We start from the raw sequence: 12,371 nt of genomic DNA on the forward strand, positions 1-12,371 counted from the left end.
AAGCAAGAGATTAGTTAGAGAGTCCCATAATGTCCTTTTAATTTAAATACACCAAATTACGGTATGTAGGGCGTACCATGGTATGGTTTGTCAATTCCCAAAAATTTGCAATACAAACGTCATAAATACTCCAACGACCCGGCGTGGCTGATCGAAAAAATGAACCCTTTCCATTTTTTGCGGGGGTTTGTCTCGATTTGTTGAGCGATTCTCGGCTAGAGTTTGTATAAGGACGGAGTGGGCGTTAAACGGGATTCAATAAGCCCGCGGACGGGGGCGTTGGGGCGTGCCGGTTTTTGGGGGAAAAACATGGTGGCCCTTTTAATTTTTATGTTTTTTTGCGTATAGATTCCTAACAGCAGTGGTCCGGATGTTTAAAAACTCCAGGTAAGAGATGCCAGGGGGTCGTTTTGAGGTGACAATGTTTTCGCCCTTTCGCAGTCGGGGCGTGTTATTCGGAGGTACGGGGGGGGGGGGGGGGGGGGGGGTTTTGGGGGGGGGGGGGGGGGGGGGGGGGGGGGGGGGGGGGGGGGGGGGGGGGGGGGGGGGGGGGGGGGGGGGTTTCGCAAGTTGCAAACTATCCCAACAGAAACCACCTTTTGGTTTGGTATGTTTCCGGATCCCCGTCCAGAAAATTTTGAAGTTCGAGGTAAAAAGCGGCGAAGCATGAAAGACAAAGAGCGGCTTTGTTAAATGAAGTACCCGAACGATTGACAGTAACGGAGGCTCAGAGGGATTTGGAGATTAACTCTGGGAAAAGGGGTTTTCACCTAAAGGGGGTGGGCAAATCTATAGCTGCCACGTAAGTTTTTTTTAAAAAATGGGTTCGCTCGTAATGGTTGAGAACCGGAAAAGTTTTTTTTGAGAAATCGAAAAAGTCGGTTTTAAAATGAGTCGAGTGGCGTCGAACAACGCGACAGATGTCGGGGAACGAACGTCGGTTGTGGGGTTTTCTGCAGCTTTAATATAGCATTTTTCATCACACTTTCACCACCAAATTTCACTTACCCTTAACGTTTTTACACTTCGTTTCTATGTTACAGACCATTTTTTTATTAAACAAAACATCTTTTTTTGTTTTATTTTTATTGTAATCCCCATTTATAACACGTTAAAAAGCTCTTTTAAAAAAAAATCGTTGTGGACAAATATTTTACTTTTGGTGACCCCCCCGTGATCGTGATCAAACAGGAATTTTCCTTTACGGGAAAAACAATTTTGAAAATTTTTTTTAAAAAAAAATTTTAAGTGGTCAAAACTTGGACTTTGGGTTTTTCCCGGATCGTTTCTTTCGTCATCGGGAATATCAATGAGATGCCTTGGTAGATCTCCTCCTAGAACTGAGACAAAAACTTACTCTTCCGTCTTTCAATGCTTTGACATCTTGAAAGAGAAAAATTTTAAATCAGGGGGAGGAAATTTTTTAATTACCTCTGGGGAAAAAATGCAACAACAATCGGGAGTCCATTAGATCCCTTTAATGAATTTTGTTGGTAATAAAAAATTCCCACATTGGCAAAGCAACCTAAATTGTGGTTTGCCAAGTCAAAGGAATTTTTGGGATTTTATACGTTCCGAAGAAAAAAATAAAGTATGTTATTTGTATCAAATGAAAAGGCATTTAAATTGTCGTTTCGGAAATTTTTGAAAACCACCCGAAAATATAAAAAACCTTAAAATCGGGTCATAAAACGTTCACGGGGTTCAGAAGAAAAACGCTTACGTCAATTATAGCCGGAAAATTTAATGAAAGATAAAAAAACCAAGGAGCTTTTACGAGGATACCCAATTATCCGGGGTCTTTAGCGGAAAATTTTAATTCACTTTGGCTTCAACGTTTGCATACAAAATTCAAGGACTTTTGCTGTTTTGAGGACGTACCTTAAACAGCTAGCTGAAATCGTGAAAAATAGGAACGGGGTACCGGGATCAAAAAACGAAATTTAAAATATCTTTAAAATCAAAGCAATCGATCTTTCCCATTTTGAAAAAAAAATTGCTGCGCTGGAAGGTTTTTTTGTGTCGCGGGTCTTTTAGTCGATCTCGAGTAAAAAAAAGATTAAGATCTAATTTAAAAAATAAAAAGTCGGATTTTAAGGGAAAAATTTTTTTTTACACAAGAAAATTTGGAGATAAAGCAAAAGAAATGTACAATTCCTTTTACTAAGTCAAAAAAATCTTTGTTCAGATTCAACGGAAAAAAATAGAATACCCTTTAAAATAGAGGCAAAATCGCAACGGTTTACCTTGCAGCCCTCGTTTTTTTGAAAGTCGTTAATTTACAATTCTTGTTGACACTGGTGTGACATTCTTTGCTTCCCAAGAAAAAAAAAAAACCGTTACAACCAATTTAAAACTTTTTGTGCTAAGGAAACACATTGATACTTTATGGATCTAAAACCCCTTTCCGGGATCTTTGGGCTCAGGGAATTTTCCGTTTGGAAAATTTTTCGTGGGGACATACAACGTCCCCTTTTTGGCGCAGATTTTTGGAATTTTAAATTCCGAGATGTTAAAAAAAAGTTAATTGATTCCAAAAAAGGTCTTAAAAACTGTGGAAAGAACAAAAAGTTTTGGGAATTATCAATTTGTACCCCAATTCCAGATTTTTTTTCAAAAGATTTTTGCAGAATTTAAGGACTTACTCATTTTGCCCCCCAAACGGGAAACTCACATGGAATTTAACTCGGTTTTTAGGAAGGTCCTCCGGAAAATTTTCAATTCCCCGAAGACTTTCCCGGAGAACGAAGTATGCTAAAGAAGAATTAAATTTATGATGGACCAAGGTATTTGTAGACCATCATGCAGTACGTGGGCAGCACTTTACTATGGTTCCAAAAAAGGAAAATGTATGGAGACTTTTTGGAGATTTTCGTGCGTTAAATTCGGTCACTGTCCCCATCGATATCCATGCCTCACATACAGGATTTACGCGGGCTCTTTCGGTAGAAAACTTTCTAAGATTTTAAAGGTTAAAGCGTACTTCAAATACCTGCAAAGGAAGATTCTAAGACCCCGTCACCCCTTTTGGACTTTTTGAATTTTTTTTTGCCTTTTTGGGCTTTGTAACGCAGCTCAAATTTTCAGAGGTTTTGAAAATATGTTTTTAAAATTTGATTTGATTTTTTCATTTGGTATTTTTTTCCATAGTTTTAGAGAGTCGAACCAAGTATTTGCGGATCGTTTTTATGTCTACAGAAAGCTGGATTGTCACTTAATTTTTTCCAAGTCTTTTTGGTCAAAAAGAAAAATTTCTTTTTTCGGATATTGTCTCTAATAAGGAATAAACCTACAGAACAAAAAGGCAAATCAATTTTCGACTATCCCCAAAATTTAAGACAATACATGATTAAGAAATTTATTTGGGATTTAATTATTATCGTCGTTTTCCCCTTAAAAAAAAGCGGAACATCAGCATTACTTACAAACTTTTTTAAAGGAAAATCGAAGAGGATAGGAAAATATTCCTTTGGCTATGGAGAAGAAGCAGCTTTTTAGAATTGCAAAAAAAACTTTCCGTGGATACTCCTCTTCCTGTCCTCAAGTCCTTTTTTTTATTGTGATGCTTTGATTTCGCGTTGGAGATCCTTGAACAATCAATGAAAAAAGTCAAAAACCCCAAGCATTTTTTTTCTAAAAAAAATGATAAAATCAAAAAAAAACTACAGACTTGTAGGAACTTTTTAAAATTTATTTAGCAATAAATATTTCAAAATTTTTCTTGAGGGACGACAATCATTATTTTGGACAGATCACAAAAATTAATTTTGCTTTCTTTAGAAACCCCGACAAAGCTTTACCTAGACAAAATAGGCAACTGGTTTATTTCTCATTCTTACTAAATTTTCAATTTGGCAAGTTAAATTTTGTAGTGATGCTTTATCAAGAATTGAATCAGTTTCAATGCCAATCATTGTCTCTCTGAAGAATTAGCAGAAATTTTAAAAAAAAGGGTGAAGAACTTCAAGATCTCCTTTTTTTTGAACTCTCATTCAATTAAGGAAAATTTTGTTACTGGTCATCGTACCCTTATTGTGATGTTCCCCTGAGTTTAAATTTGTCCCTACGTTTTAAAAACCCCTTGTAAAAGAATTTTGATTTGGTTTAGGGCTCGCAATCCAGGGTTAGAACTACACCAAAAACTTCTACAGAAATTTATTTGGCGTCATTGAATAAAGCTTTAAGAGTGGTCTCGCTCTGCCCCCGAAAAGTTCCAAAATTTCAAGAATACAAAAAAAGCCCTTTTAAAAAGCGGGTTTCCCGATCAGCGTTTTAACAGTTCATTTTTGGGTTTTTTTAGGGCCCCCCCTTTCCTTTTGTCAAAATTTTCCCTTTTTGTTAACAATAAAGATCGTTCCGAGGTGGCCCGAAGCATTCCACTTAAAAAAAATAACTTTTTCCTGAAACAGTTTTTGACAGCTTTTTATTTATTGGGTGGTAGTATGGTCTCCATAAAATATTTCACGATAAGGCCCACAAATTTTAAGATCCTTTAAAAATTAACTAAATTTTATTTGGGGTGATCGCAAGAGAACTTTGTTTTTATCCAAGCTTCAAACGGAATTTTGGGGAGATGGCATAGATGTTAAAAACTGCAATTATGTGTATCGACGAAGAATTGGTTGGAATCTTTACCACTTTTTTGGTTTCGTTTGTGTTTTTAAAAAAAAGATTTTAAAAAATTTACCTGCTGAATTTTCTTAGGAACTACTCTTCGGTTCCTGGTTAATTCTTATTTGGGGAAAATTTTTCCCGCGATCTGAAAAAATTTTTGAGAAACATAGAATACATATGAGGAAAATTAGATTTTTCCCACCCATCATCCCTCCAAAAAAAACACCTTTTGGACCAAAATTTTACGAGTACTCATGTTTGGCTTGTGAAAAGTGGTAAGAAACTCTCAAGCACCTTTTTTGGTCCTTTTTTGTTAAAAAAACGAATTTCGATTTTTTGACTATGACATTTCAGGAAAATTGGTCAACGTCTCAAAGGAAGTTGAAACCCGCCTTTTTCCCAAGGAAGATTTTTGTCTTTTTTCATCCTTTCGAGCCCCTTTGTCAACTTTTTACAACCAATCTGTTGTACCCTCAGTGTACCTGCAGTTTCCACAACAATCGTCATGGATGATATAGTATTCTTTTACGTTCTTCGGAAAACCACTACAAACTTACCCCGCTAAGAAGAAAGTCATTTTGCAATAGTCGCGCTTGGGGGGGGGTACTGTGGCGTTACGCAGCTTTAATATAAACATTTTTAATCTACACTTTCACCCCCCAAAATTTTTTCACTTTCACCTTAACGTTTTAACCTTCGATATGTTACAGACCATTTGTTTTTAAAAAAAATACATTTTTTTTGCTTTATTTTTTTTGTTTCCTCATAAAAGTTTAAAAAAAGCTCTTAAAAAAGTTATCGTTTGGGACAAAAATTACTACAGGGAGAGGCCCCCCGGTAAGTGGCGGTAATCGTTGGGAACGAATCGGTAAGAGGGTGAAAGAAGTACTCGGATAATGTCGGTAGTCGGAGAAAACGAGCGGTTTTAAAAGCGGGGAATGTCGGTAAAAGAAGTGTGTCGGGATATTTTCGGTAAACAAAAGTTTTCATTTGATTATTTTAAAAGGGTATTTGTTTTTACGGATTTTTACGAAGTTATTTCTGGCCCGAAGATTTTTTAAAAAGATTGAATTTTGCGTTTTTCCGGTTTGAAGTTGAGGGGTTGCACCGGGTAAGGGGACCCTAGTTTATAGCCTGACCCTTTTTTAAGGGTTTCCCCAAGTGACGATGGAAAAAAGGAAAAATGGTCGGAGATTTTCAGAATTTCTCTTCCCCGGGGTAGAAAACGTCTCTGAATTTTTAACACGCGCGATTCCCTTTGGCTAACAGAATTTTACTTACCTTTTGTAGCACTTTTTGATGTGTCGGTTTGGGGGTGTGCGGCGGCGAGGGTCGTTCATGGGATTTTTGGGGGCCCGGCAGGCGTGTGGTTTGGAACTTATTGGTATGCATTCCCTGTAGGAGTTCGTCGTTTGTTTTTATTTTTAATGTGAAAAGTCCTGATTCAGGGGGTTTGAACTCCACTCCGAGGAATTGAGAATATTTTTGGGGGCCCGATTCACGATAGAGTCGGTTTATTTTTCGTAATTGATTTTTCCCCTTCCCGGGCGTGGGTTTTTAGGAAATTGAATTTGATGCACCCTTAAATGTTACTCAAAAAAGGGGGGGTTTTAGCGGGGATTCACTATCAATTTTTTTTTTTGGAAAAATGTGAGAATTTTAAATTCAAAACTGTAATGAGCGGGGGTCGCCCAAAAAACAGTTTGAATATTTGAATTCAAACGCGTATGAAAAATTTTTAAACGCTATCGTATTTACCCGGGGAGGGAAGTTTCGAAAAAAATAGAACCTAGTTTCACACATGAAACCTGATTTTTAAAAAGTAGTACAAAATTCGGACAAAAAACTTAAATTAAATTTAGTTTTAGACTGAATTTTAGAGTTAGAAATTATACTAAGTTAAAATTTTTAGAATTAGATTTGGGATTTTAAAAATTTGGACTTAAAAAATTTAGAAGTGGATTACTGTTCGGGTCACGCAGGAACTGCCGAAATGGGAAAAATGTTGAGGTCCCCTTTTTTTTTGGCGGTCGGGCCCGCGGCGGCCTGGAGAGAGGGGAAATCTCCGGAGTAGGGGCCCACTGTGGTGGGGACCTTAGGCGCTAGAAGCGCCCCCGCTTAGTTTTTAGGCGGAGGTAAGGTCATGGCCCGGGTTTGACGCGCTTTTTAAATGATGGGTTTTATAGTTTTTGGAATTTTTTCCCTTTTAGATGGAAAAAAAAATTTCAATCCCGGGCATAGTAATAGGCCGGACCCGGGCACTGTCTTTCTTTGCTTTGGGTGGAACTGTACCCAAGTTCCCTTGGGGATAAAGTTGGTAATTTTGAGAAAAATTTCGCCCTTTCCCCATCTTTGTGACGATTTTGATTGGGTGTGAGGAAAATAAGAAAGGGGTTTTGATGGTTTTCGGGGTAAAACTCGTTTAACATTTTTGGTTTGGGCGTACGGTAACTTATCGGGATCATTTTTGATTGGAAGCTTCTCCAGTGGGGCGGCCAGTATTCGGCGATTTATTAGATTTACGCGAATTCAAGGCAAAAGGGGGCAAAAAATAAAGGGGTTTTGGGAATTGTCGTTCCCCAATTACATTTTTTTTTTTGGGAAATTTTATACAAAAAAGGGCATTTTGGTGCCCGGGTGTGTTTTTAAATACAAAAACTGGGGTTATTTTAGGATATATCGAGGTTATCCACGGGATCGTACCTTTTTTTGGCAAAAATTTGGCCCGCTTTTGGTTTTCCAAAAAAATAGTTTCGGATGTTTGTGCGAAAACAGAGGGATCCGGTAAGGTCCTTGGTTTTTTTCAAGGCAAATGTGATGTTTGGGGTTTGGGAAGACTGTAGAGAGGGTGAATTTTTTATTTTACCGATTACCCGAGGGGCTCTGCCCGGAGGGTTTCCCGAGGGGCTTTACCTGGAGGGGGTCGCGCCGACGGAGGGGTCAGCATGGTCACCTGAGGGGCTTTGCCCGGAGGGTTGTCCCAAGGGGCTTTGCCCGGAAGGGGCCATGCTGATCGGTCCTCGGTAGAGTTTCTAATCCCGGGATACCGAATCCCGGGATCTCGGGATCCCGATCAATTTTACAATCTCGAAAATCCTCGTCGGGATTCATTACCATAAATCCCGAAATTTCGGGATTTGCAGTTTCAGTAATTAATACTTATATAATATATTGATGTATACAAAAATTATACTTTAATAATTATTTCTAGTTTATCATTATCAATTATCAATATTTTTAATTGATATTTTAATGTGTTTATTAAAGATATATTTAATATATTTAATGTGTCCATATTTAAAACTTAGTTCCGAGTAAGAATCACTTATTTTTTTCACATATTGATAAGCTTTTTATTTTAAATTTTGCGAGACAATAGACGTGACGCAAGATGCAACGCCATCGTCAGGGAAAAGATATGAAACATGTTTAATAGGCTAATAACTCGCGTACCGATACCTAACCTATCTGTGCTATTTACCGGTGCGATGTGCAATAAATAATAGGTTAGATTAGGAGTATTTGTTTATAGAGAGAGAGTATTTCTTATATTATATTATATAATTATATATAATTTATATAACTAATTTTATAACATGGAGCAACAAGATATTGTGTATATTCCACATAAAAAAGATAAATGTGACACATCCATATGGTATTATTTTTTGAAAGCTGTAAATGGAAATACTGCAAAGTGCAAGCAATGTAACGCCGTATTGAAGACCCTTGGTGGCAGTACAAAAGGTTTACATACTCATTTAATGGCTAAACATAACAAAAAAGTTAATAATGCTAACACTTTAAACTTGCCTGAAACTGAAATACTACCAAAGAAACGAAAAATCTCTAATTATTTTATACCTTTTGAAAAATATTCATTAGATGCAGTTTTAGCTCGGAATGACTGCTTTAGATGGATTGTCATTTAATCTTTTTGTCAAATCACATGATTTAAGACAACTTTTAATATCAAAAGGCTATAATGATTTACCTACTTCTGTCATTGCCATACGCAATAGAGTTATTAATTATTCATTGCAAATACGAGAGCATGTAATTAAAGAAATAAGTCAGTATAAAGCAACCAGGAAACGCTTTTCATTAACTTTTGACGAATGGACATCCACAGCTAATAAGCGATATATGAATATTAATATACATTGCAAAGAGAAATTTTGGAGTTTAGGTCTTATTCGTGTGCACGGATCTATGTCTGCCGAAAGATGTAAACATATTTTGCCGCAATGTTTATATGAACACAGCATTTCACTTACAAAAGACATCGTTGCCATTGTCACAGATGGCCCTAACGTAATGCTGAAAGTTGGAAAAATAGTAAAAGCTGAACATCATTTATGTCTGGCACATGGTATACATCTAGCAGTTTGCGATGTTCTTTATAATAAAAATAAAGACATTGTAGTATCTCAAACTCTAACGAAGGAAATAGCTGTTTCACAAGTAGAAGACGACTGTTCCGGCGACGATGATGATATTAATAAAGATGATGAAGACATTGAAGACTTTACATGTCCGCAGATGGGATTAGATTTTGAACCAATCCATAAAGACATTGAAATATCAAATCACAATGAAATTAATATTAACGAGCTAGTGAAGAAAATACGTAAAACTGTTGTCTTATTCAAGAGATCTCCAACAAAAAACGATTCTATTTTACAAAAATATGTAAAATCTGAAAAAGGTAAAGAGTTAACTCTGCTTTTAGATTGCAAAACACGATGGAATTCTCTTTTAACAATGCTTGAACGTTTTCTTTTTCTTAAAACATGCATACAAAAAGCTTTGATTGATTTAAAATCTCCTATTACCTTTGAGGAAAATGATTTTAACATCATTTCTGATATAGTGGATATGCTTACTCCAGTAAAATTAGCTGTAGAGGCGTTATGTCGTCATGATGCAAATTTGTGTACAGCAGATGCAGTTCTCAAACTTCTCATGTTTGAAATATCTAAAAAGAAGTCATCTTTAGCTCAAAATATGTTTCAAGCTCTAAAGAAGAGAATTAGTCAAAGAAGAAAAGAAGAATTATCCGGAGTCTTACAATATTTACACAACCCAACATGCGATGGCGATGATGAATGTATATTTGAATTATTTACTTTACCTAATCAAACAGTCATTAGAAAACAGTTACAAAAAATTATAGAAAGATTAAATGATGAAAATTATTGCGAGAATACAGATATAAACAAAGAAAATGAAAATAAAACTGAGACTGAGACTGAAACTAAGATAGAAACGGAAACATTAACTTTAAAAGAAAAATTTCTGCAACAAATTGAAAAAAGTATGCAAGTAATAAAACCAGATACTCGAATATCTAATGATTTGGTATCTATTTTAAGAAAAGAAATGGCTCTTTTTGAATCAGTTGGAAACAGAGGACACCATCTTGAATTGGCATATCAATATTTAATGACAATACCCCCAACAAGTGTGGAACCTGAACGAGCATTCTCAGCAGCAGGATGTATTGGAAGCAAAATTAGAAGTCGACTTGGAGATGTCACTTTAAATGCATTATTATTTTTAAGATCGTTTTTTCAAAACCAAAGAAAGGATTAAGAAAATTTTTATTTTTACCTGTTTAAAATGTGATAACTTACAATTATAGTTAATAGTTATTATAACTGTTAAAAAGTTTTAGTTTTATATTTTAATATATACATTAAGTATATATGTATAAGTATTTTATTCGTTTATGTTCCTAAAAAGTTTCAGAGTGTAATGTTTTATATTTTTAAAATTTTCAAAGTTGCGAGTTGCAAAAAGTTATTTTATTTTATTATTTTTTTTAAAGATTTCTTCTAATAAGGACATAAAAATAACATAACATAGTTATCTTTGATTTTAGTACTTAAAAATGACAAATTAGTAATTAAGAGGATAAACATAAATTTATTTTCTTTTGTTAATTAATAAAGTTATAATTTCTTAAATATTATTATTATTTTTGCTCCATATGTATAAACCCGGGACTAGTCCCGGGATCCCGAGATTGAGTGCAAAAAATCCCGTAATCCCGGAATTTTAAAATGTCTTCGGGATTGGAAACTCTAGTCCTCGGGGTCCGTTCGTGGAACGGTTCCCGAGGACAGGGAGGTGCCTCAGGGTGCTGGTTGGGGGTCTCCAGGCTGGGTAGCCTGGGTCCCCGTCCCAGCGTCCCTGGGGTAGGCCGCACCCAGGCCGCTCGGACGTTTCCGAAACAGAGCTGGGTCGGCGCAGACGGCCACGCGTGGTCACCCGAGGGGCGTAGCCCGGAAGGTTTACCCGAGGGGCACTGCCCGGAGGGGACCACGCGGGTCGGCCGTCGAGGCCGCTCGGAACATATTCCGAGGCGGGGTTCAACGGCGAGAGGGAGGACGCAGGGTGCTGGTTGGAGAGTTTGCTCTCGCCCCAGTGTCCCTGCGACCTGCCATCCTCGGGCCGCTCGGACGTTTCCGGATCCGGGCCGAGGATGGCGGCAACGGCGCGCCGCGGTTACCCAAGAGGCATAGTCCGGAGGGGTTACCCAAGGGGCATAGCCCGGAGGGTGCCGCGGCCGCCCTGCCCCAGGGCCGCTCGGACGTTTCCGAGGCGGAGCCTGGGGCGAGAGTGGATATCCCCGGTCGGTCGGGACCGTTATCCTTTCCGAACTGACCGATCGGGAAGGCGCTGCCCCTCGTCGAAAGCCTTCGACGAGGGGCGCCCACATATGCTGGTCGCCACGGCGTGTAGGGCAGGGCCGGGGAGCGGCGACCCTGTCCAAAGCATCCGTGGGGCCCCCCGGGTGGCGCCGCCCGCTGCGGTACCCGCGTTGTCGGAGGCGCGGGACCCCTGAAAGCCCGTGTAGGCGTCAAATCCCACACGGGTGTGTAAGAGGCTCGGAGTCTGGCCGGGGTGCGGTATCCCCCCGGCCTAAGACATATGTCCCCTCCCCGGGGGAACTTGGGGCCCGGCCTTGGGGTGTGGCCGGTCATGTTTCGGGGCACCCCTTGGCCGGTGGGGGTATACCCTGGGGGACGGAGCCGCAGCGGGACAGTGGGATGAAACAAAGATGAGTTGCAAAGATACACAAACCAAAAATACGGATAGAGTAAGAACACGGGCGGACTCGATGAAGACGGGCGACAACGCAGTTGCCAGTACGTCTCAGGAAAAGGGAAATCGCGCCCGGGAGATGGAACGGATGAAATCTGCCACAGTAATGCTGACGGATGTGATAAGAAGCGACTCGATGAGTAGCCTTTCCTCGACGCAATCCAAAAAATCGATTAAATCGATTAAAGCGATGCCCAAAAACGATTCCACGTAAAGGAGGCAAAAAGCGGAAACGGAACGGGAAAGGGCGAGGTACCTTCTTCTCGCCCAGAAAAGAAAGATGGAGGAGGGGGAGGAAACCGTATACTATACGGATACAGAAGTAGAAACGGACCTCCTGCTGAGCGAAGAGGAGAAAGATAGAAAGCTATCCGTAACAGAGGCACCACCGCCCCTGGTAGCAAACTATGACAAGGAATTTCCCCCCTTGGAAGGAAATCAAGGGCACGGAAACAAGAGGGAAGACAGGTTCAATCGGAACCTGAATCAATGCACGCCTTACCGCCGGTGCCTGAGCGCAGAAAACAAGGCCGTCCAATATCAACCGGTAGAGCCAAGGAGATCCAGAGGGAAAAAGAGGCCAGGAGAAAAGAGGAGGAGGAACGCCGGGAAAAAGAAATCCTGGATCCCACATGTGGACCCCAAAC

This window comes from Nylanderia fulva, unplaced genomic scaffold (genome assembly GCF_048542155.1).
Source record: "Nylanderia fulva isolate GAGA-0341 unplaced genomic scaffold, ASM4854215v1 Scaffold411, whole genome shotgun sequence".
In the NCBI taxonomy this organism is placed as follows: domain Eukaryota; kingdom Metazoa; phylum Arthropoda; class Insecta; order Hymenoptera; family Formicidae; genus Nylanderia; species Nylanderia fulva.